The 17401-nt window shown below is 45.3% G+C and overlaps 1 protein-coding gene across 8 annotated transcripts in view; it reads right to left on the minus strand.

Annotated features, from left to right (window-relative positions):
* The window catches only part of R3HDM1 (R3H domain containing 1), a 183303-nt gene that overhangs the window by 133573 nt on the left and 32329 nt on the right, over window positions 1-17401 (minus strand). For 7 of the 8 annotated variants that reach the window (XR_012250696.1, XM_073647274.1, XM_073647273.1 and 4 more), the window contains exon 1: window positions 14514-14663. The exons of the other annotated variant lie outside the window; for it this stretch is intronic. The gene's annotated coding sequence lies outside the window, so the exon portion shown is untranslated. Of the gene's footprint in view, window positions 1-14513; window positions 14664-17401 lie in introns of those variants that run through there. 8 annotated transcript variants of the gene reach the window in all.

The following is a 17401-nucleotide window of genomic DNA, read 5'->3' on the forward strand; positions in this document are numbered from 1 at the left end:
CTCCACACTGCCCCGGGGGCCCGCTCCACCTGTGGGGAGCAGAAACACCTCAGCTGCCATCCCATCACCCCCCGGAGGTCTGCAGCAGCGCTGGTAAACCTTACCAGGTACCACAGGTGGCGTCACAAACTATTTACTTTATTTTTATTTTCTACCCAAGTTACAATCCCCCTTTGGGTGACCGCCCTGGGCCACGGACCGGGCCAGCCACTGTGACATACCCCCCCCCCCAGCATCCATAGGCCCGGCTGCCGAGTACCCCATTGCCCGGGGGGTGCGTCACATACGGGCAGCACAGAGGAGGCCGGGGGGCAGCACAGAGGAGGCCGGGGGGCAGACCCACTCGAATGGGGGTGACAACATCAACACCCACAGAATAAACAGTAACCATCGCTGAAATGTAAACCTGCCCTGAAACGAGTGCTGCAACAGCCAAAAACGAGTCCTCGAGGTGACCACGCTTCGACCCAAAACCTGACCCCTGAAATGTCCGGATAGCGTCCCATATCTCAGATAACCATACTGGGCACCGCACCAACACCGGCGCTTCTTATCAATAGGGCAGTTATAGAAGAGTCGGACTATGCAAGTAATTTTCTGGACGTCTCTGAAAGACTCAACATAAGGGGGTAAATAACAGGCACAAAACAGGGACAGGACCCGTCTACCAGGCGATATGCCCAATGACGCTGAAGGTATCACAAGGACGTTGCAACACGACATACTGTGACCAAGTAATAAACGGCTCTACCATTAATATAACCAGGAAACTGCACCAAGAAAATACAACTTACAGGGCAAAGACAATGAAATGTATTTTTCATGACCCTAGACATAATATTAGTTGTTTATTCTTGTACATACAGTGGAGAATATAAGTATTTGATCCACTGCCGATTTTGCCAGTTTTTCCACCTATAAAGAATGGAGGGGTCTGTAATTTTTATCGTAGGTCACTTCAACTGTGAGAGACAAAATCTAAAAATAAAAACAGAAAATCACATTGTAGGATTTTTACATAATTAATTTGCATTTTATTGCATGAAATAAGTATTTGATCACGGACCAACCAGCAAGACTTCTGGCTCTCACAGACCTGTTAGTTTTTCTTTAAGAAGCCCTCCTACTCTGCACTCATTACCTGTATTAATTGCACCTGTTTGAACTCGTTACCTGTATAAAAGACACCTGTCCACACACTCAATCAATCACACTCCAATCCCTCCACCAGGGCCAAGACCAAACAGCCGTCTAAGGACACCAGGGACAAAATTGGAGACCTGCACAAGGTTGGGATGGGCTACAGAACAGTAGGCAAGCAGCTTGGTGAGAAGGCAACAACTGTTGGCACAATTATTAGAAAATGGAAGAAACACAAGATGACTGTCAATCTTCCTCGGTCTGGGGCTCTATGCAAAATCTCGCCTTGTGGGTTAACGATGATTCTGAGAAAGGTCAGAAATCAGCCCAGAACTACACGGGAGGACCTGGTCAATGACCTGAAGAGAGCTGGGACCACAAACATTACCGTTAGTAACACACTACACCGTCATGAATTAACCCCTTCGCGACCTTTGGATTTTCCGTTTTTTGCATTTTCGTTTTTTGCTCCCCTTGTTCTCAGAGCCATAGCGATTTTATTTTTTGGTCAATATGGCCATGTGAGGGCTTATTTTTTTTGCGGGACGAGTTGTACTTTTAAACGCCATTACTAGTTTTACCATATTGTGTACTGGAAAATGGGAAAAAAAATTCCAAGTGCGGTGAAATTGCAAAAAAAATGCAATTCCACAGTTTTGTTTTTTTTTCTCTTTCTTTCCACGTTCACTGGATGCTAAAACTGACCTGCCATCATTATTCTCCAGGCCATTACGAGTTCGTAGACACCAAACATGTATAGGTTCTTTTCTATTTAAGTGGTGAAAAAAAAATCCAAAGTTTGCTAAAAAAAATAAATAAAAAAAAATGGTGCCATTTTCTGAGATACGTAGCGTCTCCATTTTTCGGGATCTGGGGCCGGGTGAGGGCTTATTTTTTGCGCGCCGGGCTGAAGTTTTTATGGATACCATTATGGGGTAGATCTGATGTTTTTATCACCCGTTATTGCATTTTATTGCAATGTTGCGGCGACCAAAAAAAAGTAATTCTGGGGTTTGGATTTTTTTTCTCGTCACGCCGTTTACCGATCGAATTAATTCTTTTTTTATATTGATAGATCAGGCGATTCTGAACGCGGCGATACCAAATATGTGTACATGGGGTTTATTTTTTATTATTTTATTTTGAATGGGGCAAAAGGGGGGTGATTTATACTTTTATATTTTTTTAAAAACTTTTTTTTTTTTTGAAAGCTTCAATAGTCTCCATAGGAGACTAGAAGCAGCAACTGTCCGATTGCCTCTGCTAAAGGTGATGAGCTGATCACCTCTATGTAACAGAAATGCTCCTGTATTATGAGCGCCGACCACTAGGTGGCGCTCATAGCGATCAGTACATGACAACTGGGGTCTGCTGCAGACCCAGGGTTGTCATGACCACCCATCAGTGACCCGCGATCACGTGACGGGGTCATCGATAGGCGGGGCTAATGCCACACTTCCGGCGCGGCGATGTTAAATGACGCTGTCACAGATTGACAGCAGCATTTAACATGTTTACAGCCGCGGGTGTAATAATCAGCTGACATGTGCCCGGTTCAGTGCGGGCTCAGCGCCGGAACCCTCACTGAACCGGGGGTGATGGCTTGGGGCGTACTAATACGCCTTGGGCCAGTAAGGGGTTAAAATCCTGAAGGGCTCGCAAGGTCCCCCTGCTCACGCCAGCACATGTCCAGGCCCATTTGAAGTTTGCCAATGACCATCTGGATGATCCAGAGGGGGCATGGGAGAAGGTCATGTGGTCAAATGAGACCAAAATAGAACTTTTTGGCATCAACTCCACTCGCCGTGTTTGGAGTAAGAAGGGAGAGTATAGCCCCAAGAACACTGTCCCAACCGTGAAGCATGGTGGAGGAAACATCATACTTTGAGTGTGCTTTTCTGCTAAGGGGACAGGACAACTGCACCATATTAAAGGGAGGATGTATGGAGTCATGTATAGAGAGATTTTGGCCAACAACCTCCTTCCCTCAGTAAGAGCATTGATGATGGGTCATGGCTGGGTCTTCCAGCATGACAATGACCTGAAACACACAGTCAGGGCAACTAAGGAGTGGCTCTGTAAGAAGAATTTCAAGGTCCTGGAGTGGCCTAGCCAGTCTCCAGACCTAAACCCAATAAAAAAATCTTTGGAGGGAGCAGAAACTCAATGTTGCTCAGCGACAGTCCCGAAACCTGAAAGATCTGGAGAAGACCTGAATGGAGGAGAGTCACGGGTGTGTTGCCACGAAGATCGTCACGATTACACAGCCTGACTTCTCGCAGCTGACTTTTTGGTGCTTTGTGTTTTTCGGCAGTGAGGGAGTTAATTCTCTCTCTCTCTGTTCTAGACGAGGTCCAGCGTCGCCCAGCTGCAATCAATGCTGCTGTAGTGAGACTCCTTCAAATGCCTGCTGGTCTGTTAGGGAAGTGTCGGTGATAGCATTTCATGCAGACTAACAGAGCGGATCGTGGTGTTTGGAGTTTCAGAGCTAAGTGCATTTGGAGTGTTTTTTCCCTTCATCGCTTTATCATTTATCTCCTTTCCCGTTGGTGTTCCCTCTGTTGTAGTTGTGTAGTTTTTGTATGCAAGGTGGTTTTGGTTTTTCCCTTGTACTGTCTCGTTTGTCTAAGTACTGTGTGTGGGCATATTATTACTTGTCCCCTTTTGTTGTGATTGGGGTCCTTCTCAGGACTAGATTACTTAGGTGCAGGGATCCTCAGGAGGTAGGGGTTACGCTGGCGGCCTGGACCTCTGTACCTTTAACAGTACCTCCAGGTTGAGGGATTAGTCAGGGCCCCAGCTTAGGGTCAGCTTAGGCCCCCTACCTCCAGTATACAGAGACAGCGTGACATTTTCACCGACCACTTAGTTTTTCTCCAGCTACCATGGATCCAGTAGCCGGTCTAGCTCGGCAGTTGCAGAGTTTGTCCATGGAGCTGGCGTACGTTAGGTCCAAGGTTTTGTATCCTCAGGAGCAAGCCGGACCAGAACCTAAAGTAGCTCTCCCTGACAGGTTCACTGGGGGGCGGGACAAGTTTTTTGTTTTCCGGGAGGCATGCAAGTTGTACTTTCGGCTGCGGCCTCGGTCATCGGGGAGTGAAGAACAAAGGGTGGGAATTGTCATCTCGCTCCTACAAGGGGACCCACAATCTTGGGCGTTCTCTCTTCCCCCGGGCTCCCCGGCTCTCCAGTCAGTGGATAGGTTTTTCGCTGCTCTGGGACTCGTATATGATGACCCAGATCGGATCTCCCTTGCTGAGTCTAAGTTACGTAGGATCCAGCAGGGAGATCGTCCGGCGGAGGAATTCTGTTCGGAGTTCCGTAGGTGGGCCACGGACACCCAGTGGAATGACCCGGCTCTTAGGAGCCAGTTTTGTCAAGGTTTATCCGACAAATTACAGGATGTGTTGGCACAGTATGACTCTCCCGCGTCACTGGAAGCCGCTATGGCCCTTGCTATTCGCGTTGACAGACGGCTTCGGGAGAGGTGCGGGATAACTCTACCCCCTGTGATGACTCCACCTCCTACAAGGTCCCCTCATATGGTGGTTCCCCTGGTCAGTCCAGAGGAGCCTATGCAATTAGGAGGGACATCATTTCGGGGGAGGGGACCGGTGGTGCGCCATAAGACAGGAAGGTGTTTCTTCTGCGGGAGAAAGGGACATTTTATTGGGGGGTGTCCATCCCGTCCCTTGCAGAGTGAAGAGTCGTCGGAAAACTGTTGATCCCAGGTTGTGTGGTGGACGGCAATCTGGGAGTAGGTATTTCGTCCCTAGGTTCGTCTCAGTTTCTCGTACCGGCGGAGGTGGTGGTGGGTACGAGAACTGAGAGGATATCTGTTCTTCTGGATAGTGGGGCCGGGGCTAATCTGGTTGATGCTCGGTTTGCCCGGGTTCAAGGTATGCGATTGAGTGAGTTGGCTAAACCCATCCCCATATTCTCAATCGATGCCAGGCCTCTCGGTCAGGGAAGTTTTTTGCAAGCTGTGCATGACGTAAAACTTCAAGTGGGGGCGATACATAAAGAACTGTTGTCTTGCTACGTGTTGGAGGGTCTTCCCACTCCTATAGTGTTGGGCCTTCCTTGGTTAACTAAGCATAACCCGGTTATTAATTGGCAAACCAGAGATATAAGCCAATGGAGTAAATTCTGTAATAAAAACTGCATGAACACGGTCATCGGTGCGGTTACTCCTTGGGTCTTACCTCCATTTCTGGCGGACTTTGAGGATGTATTCTCGGAGAAAGGGTGTCAGGAACTACCTCCTCATCGCGAGTATGACTGTTCTGTAAAACTGCTCCCTGAGGCCAAGTTACCTAAAGCTAGGTTGTATAACCTTTCTGGTCCTGAGAGGCAGGCCATGAAGGATTATATTTCAGAAAGTCTGGCTAAGGGGCATATTAGACCTTCATCTTCACCGGTGGCTGCAGGGTTCTTCTTTGTTAAGAAGAAAGATGGAGGCCTACGCCCTTGCCTGGATTTCCGTGAACTTAATCGGATTACGGTCCGAGATCCGTATCCGCTCCCACTTATTCCCGATCTCTTTAATCAGATCGTGGGCGCCAAATGGTTCTCTAAGTTGGATCTCAGGGGGGCGTACAATCTGATTAGGATGAAGGAGGGGGATGAGTGGAAGACGGCGTTTAACACTCCGGAGGGGCATTATGAGAACCTTGTCATGCCATTCGGTCTGACTAATGCCCCGGCGGTGTTCCAACACTTTGTTAATGACATTTTTCGCCGCCTGGTGGGACAGTTTGTTGTCATATATCTGGATGATATCTTAATTTACTCGCCGGATCTGGTGTCTCATCAGGAGCACGTTAGGCAGGTGTTACAGATCTTGCGGGATAATAAACTGTATGCCAAATGGGAAAAGTGTGTGTTCGCCGTACAGGAACTCCAGTTTTTAGGCTTCCTGGTTTCAGCGTCCGGTTTTCGTATGGACCCTGGGAAAGTGCGGGCAGTTCTTGAGTGGGATCGGCCAGAGAATCTTAAGGCACTACGTTTCCTGGGGTTTGCTAATTATTACCGGAAGTTCATTCGTAATTTCTCGTCCATGGTTAAGCCTCTCACAGACATGACTAAAAAGGGGACGGATTTTTCTAGGTGGTCTGAAAAGGCTTGTCAAGCATTCTCCTCCTTGAAAAAATGTTTTGCCTCGGCACCCATACTCATTCAACCGGATGCGTCACAGCCATTCATTGTAGAGGTAGACGCTTCCGAGGTAGGGGTGGGAGCAGTATTGTCACAAGGTTCGTCCCCTGGTAAGTGGCATCCGTGCGCCTTTTTCTCTAAAAAATTGTCGTCCGCTGAGAGGAATTACGATGTCGGCAATAGGGAACTCTTGGCCATTAAGTTAGCTTTTGAGGAGTGGCGCCATTTTTTGGAGGGGGCAGTCCATCCGGTCACCGTCATCACCGATCACAAGAACCTGCTATATCTGGAGTCCGCGAAACGTCTGAATCCCAGACAAGCTAGGTGGTCATTGTTTTTTACCAGGTTTAATTTTGTCGTTACATATCGTCCTGGGTCAAAAAATGTAAAGGCGGATGCCTTATCTCGTAGTTTCCCTGGGGCCGGGAATACGGACGACCCGATTCCTATCCTTCAGGAGGAGGTGGTGGTTTCGGCAGTATGCTCTGAGTTGGAGGAGGAGGTATTGGAGGCTCAGGGGGACGCCCCTGTTGGACCTCCGGGGAGACTGTTTGTTCCAGATCAGTTGCGACAAAAGGTGATCGAGGCACACCATAACTCAGTTTTTGCAGGACACCCGGGGAGTAGAGCAACTGTGGATCTCCTCTCGCGTCGGTTTTGGTGGCCTAACTTACATAAGGAGGTGGTAACTTTTGTCGCGTCCTGTGGGGTTTGTGCGCGCTCTAAGACCTCACATACCCGTCCGTCTGGGGCCCTCTTACCTTTGAAGATCCCGGAGCGTCCTTGGACTCATCTGTCTATGGACTTTATTACGGACCTCCCTCCGTCTTCGGGTAAAACGGTCATACTCGTTGTAGTGGACAGGTTCAGCAAGATGGCACATTTTATCGCTCTTCCGGCTCTCCCTAATGCTAAAACTCTTGCGCAGGTGTTCATTGGGGAGATTGTGAGGCTTCACGGGGTACCCTCCGAGGTGGTGTCTTATCGGGGGTCTCAGTTTGTGTCCAAGTTCTGGAAGGCGTTTTGTGCACGGCGGGGTATGCATTTGTCGTTCTCATCGGCTTTTCATCCTCAGACCAATGGTCAGACGGAACGTATGAACCAGAGCTTGGAGACATATCTCCGGTGTTTTGTATCAGAGAACCAGGAGGACTGGGCTTCTTTCTTACCTCTGGCAGAGTTTGCTCTTAATAATAGGCGGAGCGAGTCCACTGGTAAGTCCCCGTTTTTTGGGGCATATGGTTTTCACCCCCAGTTTTGTACTTTCAGTAGGGGGGGCTCTTCGGGGGTTCCTGAGGAGGAACGATTTTCCTCATCACTCGCTTCAGTATGGAGAGGGGTGCTGAAGAATCTGAATACTATGGGGAACCGATACAAACGTATGGCTGATAGGAGGAGAGTGTCTGGTCCGGACCTAAGTGTGAAAGATCGGGTATGGTTGTCTACCAGGAATATAAAACTTAAGGTTCCCTCCTGGAAACTGGGTCCCAGGTTCATCAGGCCGTACAGAATCAGTTCTATTATTAATCCGGTGGCATTCCGTCTTGACCTCCCCCCTACGTTTAAAATTCACAACGTGTTCCACAGATCGTTGCTTAAGAGGTATGTGGCGCCGGTGGTACCGTCACCTTTACCTCCCCCTCCAGTGGTGGTCAAGGGTAACTTGGAGTTCCAGGTATCGAGGGTCATCGATTCACGCTTTAAATCGCCGGTCCCTTCAGTACCTGGTTCATTGGAAAGGGTATGGTCCTGAGGAGAGGATGTGGGTTCCTGCGTCGGATATTAACGCAGACCGATTAGTTTGGGCCTTCCACACGACTCACCCGGATAAACCTGGCCCTGAGGGTCCGGAGGCCCCTCGTAGAAGGGGGGGTACTGTCACGGGTGTGTCGCCACGAAGATCGTCACGATTACACAGCCTGACTTCTCGCAGCTGACTTTTTGGTGCTTTGTGTTTTTCGGCAGTGAGGGAGTTAATTCTCTCTCTCTCTGTTCTAGACGAGGTCCAGCCTCGCCCAGCTGCAATCAATGCTGCTGTAGTGAGACTCCTTCAAATGCCTGCCGGTCTGCTAGGGAAGTGTCGGTGATAGCATTTCATGCAGACTAACAGAGTGGATCGTGGTGTTTGGAGTTTCAGAGCTAAGTGCATTTGGAGTGTTTTTTCCCTTCATCGCTTTATCATTTATCTCCTTTCCCGTTGGTGTTCCCTCTGTTGTAGTTGTGTAGTTTTTGTATGCAAGGTGGTTTTGGTTTTTCCCTTGTACTGTCTCGTTTGTCTAAGTACTGTGTGTGGGCATATTATTACTTGTCCCCTTTTGTTGTGATTGGGGTCCTTCTCAGGACTAGATTACTTAGGTGCAGGGATCCTCAGGAGGTAGGGGTTACGCTGGCGGCCTGGACCTCTGTACCTTTAACAGTACCTCCAGGTTGAGGGATTAGTCAGGGCCCCAGCTTAGGGTCAGCTTAGGCACCCTACCTCCAGTATACAGAGACATCGTGACAAGGAGGGGGTCAAAATCCCTGCTGCAGTGTATGCAAACCTGGTCAAGAACTACAGGAAACGTCTGACCTCTGTAACTGTAACAAAGGTTTCTGGAACAAATATTAAGTTCTGTTTTTCTATTGCATCAAATACTTATTTCATGCAATAAAATGCAAATTAATTATGTAAGAATCATAATGTGGTTTTCTGGATTATTTTTAGATTATGTCTCCCACAGGTGAAGTGACCTACGATAAAAATTACAGACCTCTCAATTCTTTGGGCAGTATTATAATATTTATATTCTTGTACATAGGAGCAGTATTATAGTAGATATATTCTTGTACATAGGGGGCAGTGTTATAGTAGTTATATTCCTGTACATAGGGGGAGTATTATAGTAGTTATATTCTTGTACATAGGGGGCAGTATTATAGTAGTTATATTCTTGTACATAGGGGGCAGTATTATAGTAGTTATATTCTTGTACATAGGGGGCAGTATTATAGTAGTTATATTCTTGTACATAGGGGGCAGTATTATAGTAGTTATATTCTTGTACATAGGGGGCAGTATTATAGTAGTTATATTCTTGTACATAGGGGGCAGTATTATAGTAGTTATATTCTTGTACATAGGGGGCAGTATTATAGTAGTTATATTCTTGTACATAGGGGGCAGTATTATAGTAGTTATATTCTTGTACATAGGAACAGTATTATAGTACTTATATTCTGGTACATAGGGGGCAGTATTATAGTAGTTATATTCTTGTACATAGGGGGCAGTATTATAGTAGTTATATTCTTGTACATAGGGGCAGTATTATAGTAGTTATATTCTTGTACATAGGAGCAGTGTTATAGTAGTTATATTCTTATTTTTCATATCTGCCATGAAAATTGCTTAAGGATCTCAAAGGGACAACCACCTTTTAAAGTCACAAATTCCGTAGTTATCACTTAATTGATATTTCTTTACTTAGTAGCACAGCGAAAATTGCAGCAGTATTGGTTTGAGTGCCACTAGTGATTAATAATCCAAGTCCGAAGGACCTATATCCTATATAGTGTTTGTACACGGCTAAGGCAGCGTTCACACATTGTGGATATACTGCTGCAAAGACACAATGCACCTGAAATCGGCTCAAACATGCATATCCATGTGGTTTTCAGGAAAGCACAGCTGTGCCATAAACTTCAGTTTCACTGGCGAATGTCGGCCCGTCTGAACTCAAGGGGTCGTCTGGATGGGGAAAACCCATTTTCATTTACCCTATTATGGAATCTTAGGTTAAAAAAGTGGGGTCCAGTGTTCAGGACCCTCCTTTACTATCCTGAGGGACAGACAGTCTTACATTCGGAGGGCCAGGCACATTTGTGCTTTCTACAGACGGTCTCTTGATCCATCAAATGCAGGTGGACCGGGTTATTCGGCTCACAGCCGATGCAGAGCTTGACCCTTACATGCCCATCACACCATCAAGATCAGTTTTAGAGGTCTGGCAGGATGCACGGGATGGATCGGTAGGACCCTAATTAGGAAGGACCTACTGTGCTGGCAGCAGTTTAATAATAGGATGAGGTTCCCTTTAATAAAAGGATTACTTTTCTCAGTTGGGGCCAATTATTTCCAGAAAATGAAAATAAAAGCTGGTTTCACAATGACTGGGCATGACACTCAAAGTGCTCTGCTCGATCACAGATTGTCCACAGGTGCCTCCTTTGCTCCTGTCCATGTGAATAGTGTTCAACCTTCCAACAGGAAACAGCAGGAGCCATTACCGGAGCAATCCCAGCTCTTCTAGTCTAGACCACCAAGAAAGGTGACGTGTATAGTACTAAGGAGTAAGGAGTCCTGTTACTGGAGGACTATAGATAAACACTTCCCTAGACCACCCTGCTTCTACCCTAGACCACCAGGGACTTAACTATTCCAGTACTCTAGTCTAGACCACTAGAACTGACAACACTTTAAGCCCAATTTATCAAGAATGGCGTACAAAAAAAAAAGTGCGCTGGAGATGGAAGCGCCAAATTCAATAAGATGCATGCACCTCCTTAACGAATTTGGCCCATATTTCAAGTGCCGTAAGCCACCGCCATGATCCGCAGCACGTTTCATACTTTACGCCACAAAGTGACAAATTTTTCGGTTTCTCTCGAAGTTCCGCAAACTTTTAGAAAAGTTGTTACAGCTGCGAAAAATGGGGGGAAAAAAAGGCAAAAGCCACAAAGTTTTTGTTTAACCTCGGGTTGTGCAAACATTTTGCAGCATTTCTATTTTACGCCAGAATTTTGTCAAAAACTGCCTCATTACTCAGCCCTTAGAGTATGTGCTCATGATGCAGATTTCTTTCACATTTCACCCTTGGCTTGGTGATTTTGTGAAATCTCACCACAACGCGGTCACTGGAATACGCAGTGTATGCGGTGTAGGTTTTTTTGGGGAAAACGTGGCCATAAAATATACCGTGTAGACGGAGCATTCCCTAAATCCTCCACTGCTCTAGACCACCACGGACGAACCATCTATAGAGCAGCTAGTGTCTGACGCCTGGCTGAAATGTGTGGCCTCACTGCACCATATAAACAATGATTTACGCAGCGGTAATTTCTGTTACGGATTTTGCTGCAGCTTTTACGTTCCTGAAGGTCTGCAGCAGATCTCCCGGTGTATATGCTCTCAAGATTGTGTTCACTTTTGTGCATTTTTTTTTCCGCCTGACATTATACTCCAACCATTATTTGCAACGGCAGACCACCGTCTACCGAAGCACTGAATTTTTGGGGGGAGCTTATGTCGTTACGTAAACATGTATGGCACAATTAGCCCATCACGGTAGCTCGCTTGCCACTTTTGTGCAGGACCACTCTGTTGGGTTACACTTGCTATTTTCAATTATTTCCCCAATGGATGATCCAACGTATGACTGGTTGCATTCTGGTTCACCTGATCCTAAAGCTCCCCCACTCAAGGTCAGACGAGCGCATGAAAAATCTTCCAATTTTCATCCATATTCCAACCACTGATCCGTATTTACCATCCGCATTTATGCATCAACATTTTAACGTCTACAAAAACAAATACAGTTTCCAACATTAATAATAGTAATGCATCCGTAAAAATCGGATGCTAGAAGGTGATCCGCCTGGGATCCGATTTTTTTTTTTTTTTTTTGCACACCCACAGACTTGATTGGTCAATTCTCTCCCGAAATACAGAAGAGAATGCTGCACACCGTCATTACACGCTCCGAGCATCCGTGTGCAAGAAAAGACTGTCCTCTGATCAACCCTATTGCATTGCATTGGTCATTGTGCTTTCTGATCTTTACTTGGACAGCACGTGTCCGTATTATACCCTAGTCTGAACAAGCCCTAAAGCGAAGACATAGTATTATGGTTATGATAGGTGGGGGGATCACAAAGAATGCAGAGAATGAAGGAGGCCCCTTCATCGATATTTTTTTTTTTTTTGGCACAGCTGCTATCTTGGCAGTCAGCGTCATCCTTGTATCAATACTGTAGACCCCTTATTCTCAGTACTGTGGGGGTCCGGCTGATCATAAATTATGGCCATGCTACCCCTATTTAATCTGTTTCCACCAACATGCCCCTTTAAGTGATTATAGGATTTGAACTAATATGCAAAGTAATCCATCATCAATGGGATAAAAAAGAATTCCTGATCGCTGGGGGTCTGACTACTGGGACCCTCAGTAAAAGGGAACCTGTCAGCAGATTCATGCTACCTGAAGCACAGGAGGCATCAACCAGAGACCGTCTGCGCTATTGCAACCATGTGCAACGTTGCAGCGTTTCAGATATAACGTGCTTTATAATGCTGGTCGGGGACTATGTGTCTCAGACGACTCCTCATATGAAGGTCTTCAGAGGCCTCTCCCCGCCTTTCTCTCCAAGATTGACAGGTCCCTATAGGATTTTATCGGGAGCCTGAAAAAAAAAACATGTAAAAAAATGCAATTGCAATTTTAAGAGCATTTCTACACTAAAAAAAAATGCATTAAAAATTATGCGTAAAATCTGCACCAAAAATAGGAAAAAAATGTAAAAAAAAAGGCAACAAAAATGCAGTAATCTGAGCAGATTGGCATTGTGTGTTTTGGATTGGACACCTGCAGAAAAATTGCAGCGTTTCCGCACATGTGAACATGGCCCAACTGTCCCAGCGCCCATGAGATTGTGGGCCGATCTTATGCCCCCCCCAAAAAAAAAAAGGACACGCAGGCATGAATTAAAAATAAGACCCTCAGCATAGAATAGTTCCGGGGGTCCAAAATATAACGAGTAATAAAAAATGTTAGATATTAAGGTATTGAACCCCCTTTAAAAAATTTCCTGGGTGTGTTCAGAGGAATTTTGGGGGCCGGGACACATCCTGCCATGCACACACATGGAGCTTAGTCTCAATTACCATCAGTCACTTCAGGTCACACGGTGGAACATGACGGGTCACTGGGCTGATCCCTGGCAGCCGGACCGGCTTGTTGGGCCACACAGGAGTCTGCGCGCCGGGTACAGCGTGTGCCCGACTCAACGCAGCAAAACAATCCCAACATAAACAGCACAAAAACAGATCGACATCAAACACGTACATTGTACCTCCATGTATAGAGCCCCCCGCACTCGGGCATTAACCCTTCAGCAGCCAGAGAGAAGAGTTGGGATTGCACTAGAATACGAGTCAAGCTGTTCCTTTGTTGGCTCCGGTACAGAACGGGCGCTAATGAATTAAACTGACCAAGCAAAGGAACAAAAAAAAAAAAAACCCAGACGTGGGCATCCTCAGAAGGAATTGTTGCCATCGTCTCATAATGGGCGTTCAGCTGCGGGCTTTATAGGTTACAATTTCCAGATTTAGCACACAGCTGTTCGATTTTCTTACCCCCTTTACACCGCCGCCAAACCCCCCCCCATATATATCCTTCTTGGATAGAAAATATACAGTATTAGAAGTCGTAAAGCAAAAACTGCTAAAATGATTAATGAGGATGGAGCCGAAACAATAAGACATGTTTATATGCAACCTGCACCAAAGAAAGAAAGGATGGGGAGGAGGAGCAGGAGGAGGAGGAGGGGGTGCCGGAAAGATTCGGAGCATGGACATGTTTAATTGCTAGAATTAAACGTCCTTACCTAACCTTTGCCTCTGGTGTGGCTGCCACCGACATTACGGCAGCACGGGTGGATGGTGGCGTCATATGGGAGCAGAAGGAGGGAGAACTGACACGATCCATTATAGAAGCAAAAATTGGAACATTTTTTTTTTTATTTTTTGCACTAGGTAATATTTATTTATAGCTGTCACCAGAGGGGGCGCTATGGGGTATCGGTACAACAGCTGGTCAGGCAGGGGCAGCACAGGATGCAGATTTAATACAGGGCCCTATAGGGTTTAATGGGATCACTCTCTTTCCCAATGCAAAGACATAACATGGAATAAAGAAAAAAAGAAAAGGGAACAGATAAAACAGGCGCAGGATGGAGATCGCTGCCATAGAAAAAGGGCCAGAGGAGCAATCTGGGGATTTAACCCCTTCCCTGATGCAGCCACCCCCCTCCTCCTCCTCAATATCTATGGACGACAAGGCAAAGGCAGACAACACGAACATGCAGAGCACAGGTCAGATCAACACCTAGGAATAAAGGAGCAGGGGGGACACTTGGGAGCAGCAGCCTCCAGCAAGAACTTTGGGGTCACTTTGCTTTACTTATCTTGTTACTAATCTTGTTACATTGTGTCCTCTTCCCCCAGTCTCATCCAAGGCTGCATTGCAAAATTCTGCTGCTCGGGATCTGTGTACACTGTGCAGACAAGGCACACCCCTAGCTCAGATACATAATTGCCTTTTTTTTTTTTTTTTTAGCTCCCATAATGCATTGCATTCAGGCGCAGGGTACTATGGGAATTGTAGTCTGCAGTGCATAAGAGCTGAGTGAAGAGCAGGGGGGGCAAAAAACTACATCTCCCACAATGCAGCAGGGCAGAGCATGCTCTGTGCAGACAATGAGCCAGCAGGGGGCTGCAGTGAGATGTCAGGGCTGAGAGATGAGAAGCAGCAGCAGCAGCAGCAGCAGCAGCATCAGTGCAGCACATGTGCAGCAACATATTAAATAGGGATCATCACATCTGCACCAAAAATGTCAGGATATGATGGGATCATGGGGTAGTCACCCATCACTCAGCTTTTCCAGACTCCTGAATGACAAATCTTACATGTTATGTAGAGATACAGCCACTGCTGGTGAAATGGTGCAGAACTAGACAGAATTTAAAGGGGTTGTCTGGGACTTAATGGCCTATCATTAGGATTGGTGAGGGCACCCCCCCCCCATGAGCTATTGATTTGAATAGGGGGCATATGTGCAGTACCTGGCCGTGGCCGCTATACAGGGGATGGAGCTGTGCTGTGCAGCTCTGCAACTGAGCATCGGTAGCAGCTGATCGGCGGGGGTGACCTATCCTAAAAATAGGAAGAAGGGTCCATGAGGACTGGGCTTCAGCTCCAATGGGAAAATGTTAAAACATCATTTTTACTGTGCAATTAAAAGTATAGCGAGAAAAAGCAAAAAAGATTAAGGATCCATAAGTAACCCAAAACGCGTACGTTTATGGATCCTTAATCTTTTTTTTGTTAACCCGAAACTCCTACATTTATGGATCCTTAATATTGTTTTTGTTAACCCAAAACGCGTAAGTTTATGGATCCTTAATTTATTTATTTTTTGTTAACCCAAAAGGTGTAAGTTTATGGATCCTTAATCTTTTTTTATCTTTTTGTTTTGCACCTTGTTTTTAATTAGTTAGTAAAAGTTATGTTTTAACATTCTCATTGGTGCTGGAGCCAAGTCCTCATAGACCCTTATTCCATTTCTGACCTGGATACTAGTCTGGCATGTTCCTTTCCATGTCTGGGGCAGATTTTTTTTGCAATAAAATCTGCACGTTTGTTCACACATAGTTTATTTATGTGAATTTTAATAGTGGAAAATTTCCAACCCAAAAAAAAAACATTTTGGTACATTTTTTAATGTGTTTTCTGACACGGTTTAGGTGTATGGAGTATTGTTCTGCTTCTATTGGTTCAGAAGTCAATATTGGAGCATTTTGGGGTTTTTTTTTCAAGCAAAAACACTTTAAGAATTGATGTGTTGCACCTATTTTTCCACTTGCAGAAAATCAAAAACAGCACCAGGTACACTAAAGTATTTTTCCCATTGACATGAATAGGAAAAATATTCAAAGAGAACTTGAAACAGTTTTTGAAATACATTTTGGAGCAGAATCTCCTAAAAAAAATCCACTTAAAAAGAAAAACTTCACGTGGCCATACCCTTACACAAGGATTTTGCTGCTGATTTTGTTGCAGATTTTGCCCATTGGGTATTGTTACACAAAGAGTATACAAATTCCACACTAAAATCTGCATTAAAATCTGCTCAAATAGGCTTTGTATTAGCTCCTTATCCATTTCAGTGGTAAAACCTACCCATGGTGGATATGGTCCTGTTTTTCTCTCCATGTGGAAATAGCAGCCACATGTCTATTCTTGCATTTCTGCTTGAAAAAAAACGGTCCGATTGAAGCAAAAAAAAAAAGTCCAATACATACAAAACATGCAAAAAAAAAAGCACAACTAAAACTTAGAACTTTGAAAGGCTTTTTTAACATGGATTTTTGTTTAACCTAAAAAATTGACATATACTGGAATAAAAAAACAAACAAAACTGCACTGCACGTTAGTAAATGTGCAAAAAATATCTGCAATATGTCGGGGGTTTTTTAACTCATCTAATTAGTTGCCATTGTATTACACCGCAAATTTTCTGCATGCAAATCTGCACAGAAAATCTGCATCAAATGCACAGTATATCCCTGCGCAGGGGAACCGCAGCACAGCTTCATCCAAAGTCCTGTGTCCATGGATTGGTAGCGGGCTGGTGCCCCCATCACTCAGTTCACACTGTTTTTTTGGTGATTCATTATATATTTATCTTTCCTCTTAATGATAAACGTTTTTAGAATTTTGTATCTATTTACATTAAATAAAAGTAAATAATTACACACCCTTTATTGCCCTAGACAACTTCAGATAGCGCTATTAACCCTTTTCTCGCCCACAGCTACCAAGAATATTAGAAAACCAGAAATATAAAAGCCTTATATGTTAGCATTAACCCTTTCATCCCCCTATACCAACTGTTAAAGGGATTTAAAAAAAAATACTAAAGGTTAGTAAATCAGTTTGCACCAACTCTACTGATTGGAATTCTTCACCCGTCCTTATAGATGATGCCCCTGACTCAAGGTTTCCTGGACACCTATGATTGTGACTGTAGGGGGTAGAGGAATATTGGGGTGAGCTGCTGCCTTACCTGAATCGACAGATTTCAGGATGAGGATTTATTCCATGTGGATTCATAACAATCTGCCTCCGGCTCCCAAGGCAATAAATACATTTTCTACTAATTAGTGATAACATAGCAACCTGCTGATTCGCAACGTTATGGTAAGTGTCGCCAGGTCTATTCCACCTAGATTTGCTCATGATAATACAGAATCTGCTTCCCCAGTTGCTACAATACAGTCTTGACATAA

Source organism: Phyllobates terribilis, unplaced genomic scaffold (genome assembly GCF_046119375.1).
Source record: "Phyllobates terribilis strain yellow unplaced genomic scaffold, ASM4611937v1 Scaffold_9__5_contigs__length_417890890, whole genome shotgun sequence".
Classification (NCBI taxonomy): domain Eukaryota; kingdom Metazoa; phylum Chordata; class Amphibia; order Anura; family Dendrobatidae; genus Phyllobates; species Phyllobates terribilis.